Source organism: Triticum dicoccoides, chromosome 3A (genome assembly GCF_002162155.2).
Source record: "Triticum dicoccoides isolate Atlit2015 ecotype Zavitan chromosome 3A, WEW_v2.0, whole genome shotgun sequence".
Lineage (NCBI taxonomy): Eukaryota > Viridiplantae > Streptophyta > Magnoliopsida > Poales > Poaceae > Triticum > Triticum dicoccoides.
Genome location: NC_041384.1, coordinates 726,310,494 through 726,319,734, shown reverse-complemented (window position 1 = coordinate 726,319,734; position 9,241 = coordinate 726,310,494). Strand labels below are relative to the sequence as shown.

Sequence of the window (9,241 nt, the reverse complement as noted above, 5' to 3'; positions counted from 1 at the left end):
GGTCGATCATTATCTCATTGACCTTCCCCTTCCCCTGTAAGTGTACATAGACACATCCCATCATGTAAATCTATTAGGGGTTAGTGTACACCTCCTTTTTCCGGTATACCACTACATTATTTACATTACAATACTAAAATTAGTGGGTTGGACAACTAAGATAGCCCAATTACACCTATCATTTCCATCCATAAGAGATACCCCCTCTTCCCCCACCCACCTACCCACTTCTTTTTGAAGAACGTATACTGCCCTTTTAATCGTTGGTTATGCAGCATAACATGTGATGGCCTATCATAGTACTATCTTTATATTTACCTAATATTAAAGGGAGGAACCTTTCATAGTTCTCCATAGGTCACATGTTTCTATTCGTTGATTTTATGTTAATCATAAAGATTGACGGACGAGATTTAAAAGTGCATGTATGTTCCTTCCTGACTTTAAAAAGTTCCCGATCACGCAAGCACGCTTAGATCGGCCGCCTGGGCCTACATTTGATGGGCCTACCATTTTTATGGGATGGACAAGCAACAAAATTAATTATTAAGATGCAAGAGGGATCGAACCTGGGACCTGCAGTTCTTATGTTGAAAGACAAATCCAACTAAGCTAGCTAGCAGTTGCCTTAGCAATTGTCCCACCTCGGTTCAAATGATATATGTGAGCACGTACGTGCCAAAATAAATAGGATATCTTGGCTAAAATAAAGGAAAATGTGGGCTCGTATAAAGAAAAGAGAGCCTTAGAAAGAGAGGAATACTCTGGGTAGAGAAAATTGCGGGATTCTCTAAAGGAAAGAGAGCCTTCAAAGAGAGGGCTTTGCATGCGCCATTCATTTTTACTCCCACCGTTCCGAAATATAAATCTTTTTAGAGATTTCAACAAGGGACTACATACGGAGCAAAATGAGTGAATCTACACTCTAAAATATTTCTATATACATCCGTATGTTATAGTCCGTTTAAAACCTCTAAAAAGACTTATATTTAGAAACAGAGAAAGTACATGGCTAATTGGCTCTCTATAATGCGGAATGGTGCATGACGGGTTAATTAACTCTTAAAAACGGAATATGCTGGATTATATGCATGCCGCAATTAATCCATCCGGGTGTCCAACAATTAACGGGACTGCGTGCTCATAGATGGATGGATGGATTGATCATAATTGTGGTACAAAAATCATACCAAAACTATCTTAGGCACACAACAGGACTCCGGGTTCATGGATGGATGGATTTAAAAAAAGCACATATTAATTGCATAGAGCAAATGTAGCGCATACACACAAAACTCAGACAAAATGACCCGGAAACACAGGTGTGTTAGAAACTATGCGGAAAAGACCTATGGAAAAACAAAATAATAAGTAATAAATTCTTTGAACGCCCTGCACACATCTTCTTCGAAGCTCGACATTGAATACAGGGAAGAGAAGCAACCCAACACACCATGTCCGCCGTACCAGCATAGTTGGAGCAGCATTGTGAATCGATTGAGTGGCTCATCGCAGATTGACGAGGCCGAACTCTATGAATCGTCGGCCCAGGATCATCCCTGTGCTCGCCGGACGGCAAACTGGAAGTCTTCGCCGAACACCGTCGGAGAAGAGAGTCGGACCTGCTCACCATCTTCCACAAAACCTAGCTCGAAACCGTGCCCCGAAGGTCGCTGGTGCTATCACCAAATGAGGAGGCAACCACAACCGGCCGGATCACCACTATACAACCTCCCGGATCCGCGAGCAGCAACATAGGGAACACTGCCGAGATGGAGGTGGACTCGTAGGAAAAAAAAAGGTAGGCACAAATTTGGTGTCCGCTAACAAGCTGACCATTCCCACAACCACCAAGAACTTGTCGGCCACACATGACTTGCAAGAAGATCGTGGCTCCTCGCTCTGTCGTCCATCGTTGAGGAGGCCTTTTGTTGGACACATCAATTATCTCTTCTGTTGCAAGGCACGGGCATATTTGCTAGTCAAACATAAGGCAACTGTGAACTGAGTCTAGCTCAACTTGTTAGGTTCCTTGTGGTGGAATTCATCTTTTTGGGTTCAAATACTAAACTTGCCACAATGTTCGAAATTTCCTGGATTTATTCTAATTATTCGACATTGTTCTTTTAGTATGAGAATGATCTTCTCATAACGGTAAGATATGCGTGCAGTCATAGGTGTGCATGTATATGAGCGTTAGTGTGAATGTATGTGAGCGTTGGTCTAATAGAGAAGTGTAAAAGATTCTAGCAAAAGACGTTGGAAGAATCTGATAAACCAAGTAAGTACTCCCTCCATTCCTTTATACAAAGCCACAAACTCAAATTACAGGTACCAAGGTAAAATTTAATGACTACTTTGCAAGCCAACTTTCTTCTTGTTAACCAGAATTATTAATACACCTGCATGCATGCAAGGAAGAAATGAGAAGTAGCACAATGTCATTATGACTACATGCATGCAAGTATTAAACAAGTTGCTAGTACGAGGAAACATTATTAAATTTTGCCTTAATTACTGTTAGTGACCTTATATAGATGCAAAATGTATTTTTCATAGTGGCCTTGTATAAGGGAATGGAGGAAATATTTGGTTTCGTGTGAACTGCTTCTGCTTCATCTGAGGTGCCGAGCAATGATACACGTACCTCAGTGCCCAGATTTCAAATTCTAGTAGGCTGGTTCCCACGGAGAACGAGCTAGCTTTTGTACAAAGCAGTGCTTTTGATTCACGACATACATGCATGATACACGATGATAATCGTCAAGATTCCAAGACACGTAATCGCGTACATAGATCTACGCAAATGTGATTGAGGACGTCCACTTTTGAGGGACCAGCGAAATTCGGCACTACGTACAGGACCAGTAACGCATCATGATGCACAAGTACGAATTCTCCTCTCTAGCTAGAACAGGACGACCCACCCACCGGCGGCACTAACTATCATATCTACGACAAGTTAGTACAAACTTGAAACATTTATTTTAAAACAGAGGGAGTACGTACAACTGCTACAAGAGTTCACTCATGGCAGTATACCGCAGGTGTTCTACTTTGAGCGTGCCACGGGAGAGGGGTGATGCTGAGGCTAAGGGGGAGGAGTGGTGGTCGTCGCTAATAGAAGTGTTGTTGCCTTCATAGGCGAATAGACGACAGGCAATGGCGCTAAAGCTTGAATGTGGGAACGGGCGCGCGGGAAACTCCAATGGAGGGAAACTCGCCTGCGGAGCTGCCTCTAATGGCGCAGCCGTCTCATGTTTGGTGTCAGCATACGGACGACAGCGTTTGGCAGGAAGAGAATGCTACACCATTTTTTTTTTTGCGGAAAGAATGCTAGAAAGAGTGGTTTATAAGAGAAGCGTAAAACATTTCAGCATAAACCTTCACTAGCATGGCGAGCAACTTAGCGTTCAACCCTAAACCCTAAACCTATAAGTCTTTTTTCCCATTATTCGACTCAAATTACTGCTGGCGAGCAGTCTAAGAGCCATGGAGTGTTTAGAGAGCTCCCGTACTAAGTGACTTTTGGTCCAACGACCATGAACAATTCTGCTGTAGTGACAAGGTTTCACAGCGTAACAATAGAAGAAGATCGTACCCTCAGATATTTATCGAATTCCTTGAGGAATCATCTTGTTTTAGAGAGTATCATATGCTTCACGTGCATATCATGAAAAATGGGTGCACCAATCTCCAACACGTCGTATATTGGATCCACACACGTATACTCCCTCCGTTCCTAAATATTTGTCTTTTTAGAGATTTCAAATGGACTAGCACATACGGATGTACATAGACATATTTTAGAGTGTAGATTCACTCATTTGGCTCCGTATGTAGTCACTTGTTGAAATCTCTAGAAAGACAAATATTTAGAAACGGAGGGAGTAGATAATCAATTTTCATTAACGCGTACGTGTCCTCTTTCAAGGAAGCAACTCAATTTGTATACATGATACACGATGATCTGCACTAATTCGATTGACGACGTCGACTTTTGAGGACCAGCAAAATTCGGCACCACATACAGGACCACCTACGTACATCAGGCAGGAAAAGGTCGATTTTAGAGATCATGGCGCATATATACGTATAATTCTCCCTAGCTAGAACACGACGAGCCACCGACCGGCGGCACTAACAATCATACCTACTAGCACTGCTTGCTACAAGTGTTAACTTAGTGCAGCTCATCCGGTCCAGAAACCCAAAAGGACTACTGTAAACATTCTCATATAGCTGAGCACTGGGCGTCGGCGCTACTATGGGTACTGCTCTGTGCCTGGCACTGGCGGTGCTGCTACTGCTGCTCGCTAATGATCCGGTGTTGGTGGCCGCAGACGACGGCGTCGACGAGCAGCTGCTGGAGCGGTTCAAGGCGGCGGTACGGAACCGTGGGGAGCTGGGGGGATGGACCCGTGGCGACGGCGCGTGCAGTTTCCCTGGTGCCGCGTGCGTCAGGGGAGGGAAGAGGCTCGTGTCGCTCTCCCTCTCGGGGGTCCCACTCGACGTCGACTTCCGCGCCGTCGCGGGCACACTGCTGCAGCTGGGTGGTGTCGAGGTCGTCAGCCTGCGAGGCGCCAACATGAGCGGCTCCCTCGCAAGCGGCGGGGTCGCCGTGGTCTGGCGGTGCGGCCAGAAGCTGGCTCAGCTGGACCTGTCCGGCAACAGGGCACTAAGAGGATCCGTAGCTGACGCCCGCGTGCTCGCCGGCGCGTGCGACGGGCTGAGGGAGTTGAACCTTTCTGGTAACGCACTCGTTGGCGGTGGCGGCGGGAAGGGAGATGGCGGGGACATTTTTGCCCGCCTGGATGTCCTTGACCTCTCGGACAACAACATCACCGGCGACGGCGATCTCAGCTGGATGGGGGGAGTCCGTCGGCTGAACCTCGCCTGGAACTCGATCTCCGGGCCACTCCAGGTCCCGGCATTCACCAACTGTTCCAGGATGGAGTCACTTGATCTATCCGGAAATTTAATCTCCGGCGAGGTGCTGCCCGGGGCCCTGTCCGGCTGCACTGCTCTTGTTTCGCTCAACCTCTCCAGCAACCACTTAAAGGGCGCTTTTCCGCCAGACACACGCTGCTCGCGTCGCTCCCCACGGCTCTCGTGGCTCACTCTATCACTCAACCACTTCCATGGCTCCATGCCCGACTCTCTAGGTCGGCTTGCCAATCTGAGGATGTTGGACTTCAGCTCGAACGAGCTCTCCGGCGCTATACCATCCTCACTCTGCCCGAACACCGGCTCCAAGCTAGTCCAAGCTCGAGGTGCTCTACCTGCAGAACAACTACCTTACCGGCGGCATCCCGGCGAAGATCTCCAACTGTGAAAGCCTCGAGTCTCTAGACCTCAGTCTCAACTACATCAATGGCTCCATCCCCACATCCGTCGGCAGCCTTGCTCGTCTCCGTGACCTCATCCTGTGGGAGAACAAATTGGAGGGCGAGATTCCGGTGTCGCTCGGTGGTGCTCGCGGACTCGAGCACCTCATCCTCGAGTACAACACGCTCACTGGCAGCATCCCGTCGGAATTGATGAACTGCAAGAATCTGAAATGGATAGCGCTGGGGAGCAACCGGCTCTCTGGGTCGGTGCCGGCTTGGCTGGGGCGGCTAGACAACCTTGCAATCTTGAAGCTCAACAACAACTCCTTCTCAGGGCGTATACCGCTGGAGCTAGGAGACTGCAAGAGTTTAATTTGGCTCGATCTGAACGACAACCAGCTAAGCGGATCGATACCACCGGAGCTGGCGAGGCAGTCCGGGAAGGTGGCTATCGGCTTCATGATAGTGCGGCCACATATATATACTTGCGCAACGACGAGCAGAGCAGCAAATGTCGCGGCGCGGGGAGCCTGCTTGAGATCGGCGGCGTCCGTTTGGAGCAACTAAACCAGATGGCTAGCAAGAATACGTGCAACTTCACACGGGTATACATCCTGGATAGCGGAGAGCACACTTTGAAAAGCAATGCCTCCATGATATTCTTGGACCTGTCCTTTAACAAGCTTGACTCCGAGATCCCCAAGGAACTTGGTAAGATGAACTATCTAGCAATCATGAATCTTCGGCAAAATCGACTTTCTGGTGCCATCCCAGCAGAGCTTGCAGGTTCCAAGAATTTAGGTATGCTTGACCTGTCACACAACAAGTTGGAAGGCCCAATCCCGAGTTCATTTTCGTTGCTATCGTTGTCGGAGATTGATCTATCATACAATAGGCTGAATGGATCAATACCGGAGATGGGATCCCTTGCCACTTTCCCAGAGAGCCAATATGCAAACAACTCTGGCTTGTGCGGCTTCCCTCTGCCTCGATGCCAACCATTTTTGAAACCCCAAGGTAGTGCTTCAGTAGTAAGTACCACTTCCAGTAATAAGTACAACCTCCTAACACTTCTAATAATCCTACTCTCAGCTGTCACGCTAGCTTTTGTCATTTTTGTAATTTTATTGTACTTCATATCGTGGAGAAATAAAGTCGACAACGGCAAGACCAAATCTTCCAATGACCTGACAGCTCCAGCAAGCCATCAGTTAGTCTCACACCTAGAGCTTGTTCGTGCCACTGGTAATTTCAGTGAAGATTACATGTTGGGATATGGAGGCCACGGAAAGGTATTCAAGGGACAACTGAGCGATGGTTTGATGGTTGCAATAAAGGTTTTTGACATGCGGTCCACGTGTGCCATTAGAAGCTTTGAGGCCAAGTGCCATGTGCTCCGCATGGCGCGGCATCGCAACCTGATACGGATAATCACCACATGTTCTAACATGAATTTCAGAGCGTTGGTGCTACAATACATGCCAAATGGCAATTTAGAGACATTGCTTCACTGCTCACAACAGGGCGAAACACAATTCAGGTTCCGCGAGAGACTGTGTGTTATGCTTGAGGTGTCAATGGCAATGGAATATCTACACCATGGTTACCATGAAATCGTCTTGCACTGCGACTTGAAGCCAAGCAATGTGTTATTTGACGAGGACATGATGGCGCATGTGGCAGATTTTGGCATTGCAAGACTACTACAAGCTGATGGTAACTCTGCGTTCTCCATTAACATGCATGACACTATTGGGTACATGTCACCAGGTACTTAGTACTTATTATCTTGCTCAATGTATCAAATTCTTGTTAAGCCACCAATTAACTAATATTGGCCAGTTCAGTTGGAATGTGCATTTATCCTTCTTTTTGCACAGAGTATGGGTCATACGGGAAAGCTTCACGAAAGAGCGATGTGTTCAGCTACGGCATCATGCTCCTTGAAGTCTTTACTGGGAAGAGGCCAACGGATGCTATGTTTGTTGGAGAACCGAGCCTTAGACGATGGGTTAATCAATTGTTTCAGGCAGGTCAACTTGTTCATGTCATGGATAGACGGCTACTGCAATGCTTTGGCATGGACATTAGCTTTCTTGTGCCAATACTAGAGGTTGGTTTGCTTTGCTCCAGTGACTCACCTGGAGATAGGATAACTATGAGCGAGGTAGTTTTAAAGATGAAGAACGTCAAAACAGAGTACATCAAATATATATCGTCTACATTAGGAAATGTGTCACAATGATTGGTCAACCTTGCTTCGTGGCTGCATGAAGAACTGTTTCGGAGAAACAAAAAGGACAGTGCAATATATATTATTTGAAGAACTAGTTGGCGTTTTCTTTGTTCAACATAATGATTTGCTACCTGTTTTGGAACTGATTCTTTTTTCATCCAAAGTGTACTATCCAATTTTATGACTGCAACATGAAATGAGTTCTGAAGCGTTTGGATGTACGTAAACTTGCACATTTTGTATTGTTTTGTGGACATAAAGTAGTAATGTCTTCTTTGCTGGTTCTTTTTCTATCATTGGTGCCCATTTTTAAAAAATATTGATGAATATCTTTTTGATTCATGTCATTTAAAAAAATTGTAGACCACTTTATAAAATAAATAAGTATTTTTAAACATGAACATATTTTATAATTCGTGATATTTTTATTTCACAAACATTTCAAGATTTTTCAAATGAAATAGTGGCTGACTCTTTTCTTCAAGGATGCGCCAAAGAATGACGCATCAGAAGCATAGATAGAAGGGCCCAAGATGGGCAAAGGTAATGTTACAAGCCATGGTTACACAATCAAAAGTGTCCACATGCGGATCACTCGCCACTATCCAACCTATCTACCAAACCAGGGAGAGAGCCCCTCTCCTTAAGCAAACCAGCAGCCCTCCAATCCTGACCCTCAAGCTCAATCCTCGTAAGCACGGCGTCTGCGAAAGGCGAGGCCCCATTCAACACGATGTCATTCCCGTGCTTCCATAGCATCCAAGCCACGAGCGTTACCACCGTCCATGTCTCCTTCCTTAGGTGTTTCTGTGGGTTGAGGGAGGTCCACCATTCCATCAAGGTCGCATCTAGCCCTGGCATCCAGGCAGGTCTGCCCCAAGCATTGGTGATGCTGGTCCACACTTGCCGTGCTAACACGCAACCAAGCAACAAGTGATCAATCGATTCCTGCTCCTGATCGCAGAAGGGGCATGCTGAGGGGTGAGGGAGCCTGCTTATTTCCAATCTATCCGCCGTCCAACACCTATTCCTTGCCGCGAGCCATACGAAGAACTTGCAAGAATTTGGAGCTCTCGATTTCCAAATCTGGGTGGCACCGTCCGCCTCGATCATGCCAGCGAAGAAAGCCCTGTAAGCCGACCTAACAGGGAACTGCCCCGAGCTCTCCCAGGCCCAGTAGATCCTGTCATCCGCGCCTTGCCTGAGGACCACATATTGCGTCTTGTCTACAAGCACCATGAACTCATGCAGCGCTTGCACTGACATGTCCGGCGAAATATAGTGCCACCAGCCCTCTGTCATTGCCTGCCGAACAGTTTTCAGCCGGCCAGACCGTCTCACCAAGGCGTAGAGATTGGGCATCAAGTCCTCTAGTCTTCCATCCCACAGCCACCAGTTCGGCCAGAAGCGCACAGACTCACCATCTCCAAGGGCGCATCTCGTGGTCGCCTTGTACAAGCCCAAGGACTCATGTGAAACCTGCATGTTGAACTCAGCCCAGGGTCTGAGGGGGTCTATCCGTTGGAGCCACGGCCATCTGGCGCGCAACGCAGCATTCATCAACCTTAGGTTGGGCACCCCGAGGCCCCCGAGGTCCTTGGGCGCGCACACTCTGTCCCAGGCCACAAGATAGTGTCCTCCCTGCACATCCCGCCGTCCCTTCCATATGAATCCT

The 9,241-nt window shown here is 47.3% G+C and overlaps 1 pseudogene; it reads left to right on the top strand.

Moving 5' to 3' along the window:
* The first annotated feature begins 4,147 nt into the window (after positions 1 to 4,147).
* On the top strand, positions 4,148 to 7,774 carry LOC119270523 (annotated as a pseudogene).
* Positions 7,775 to 9,241: the final 1,467 nt, after the last annotated feature.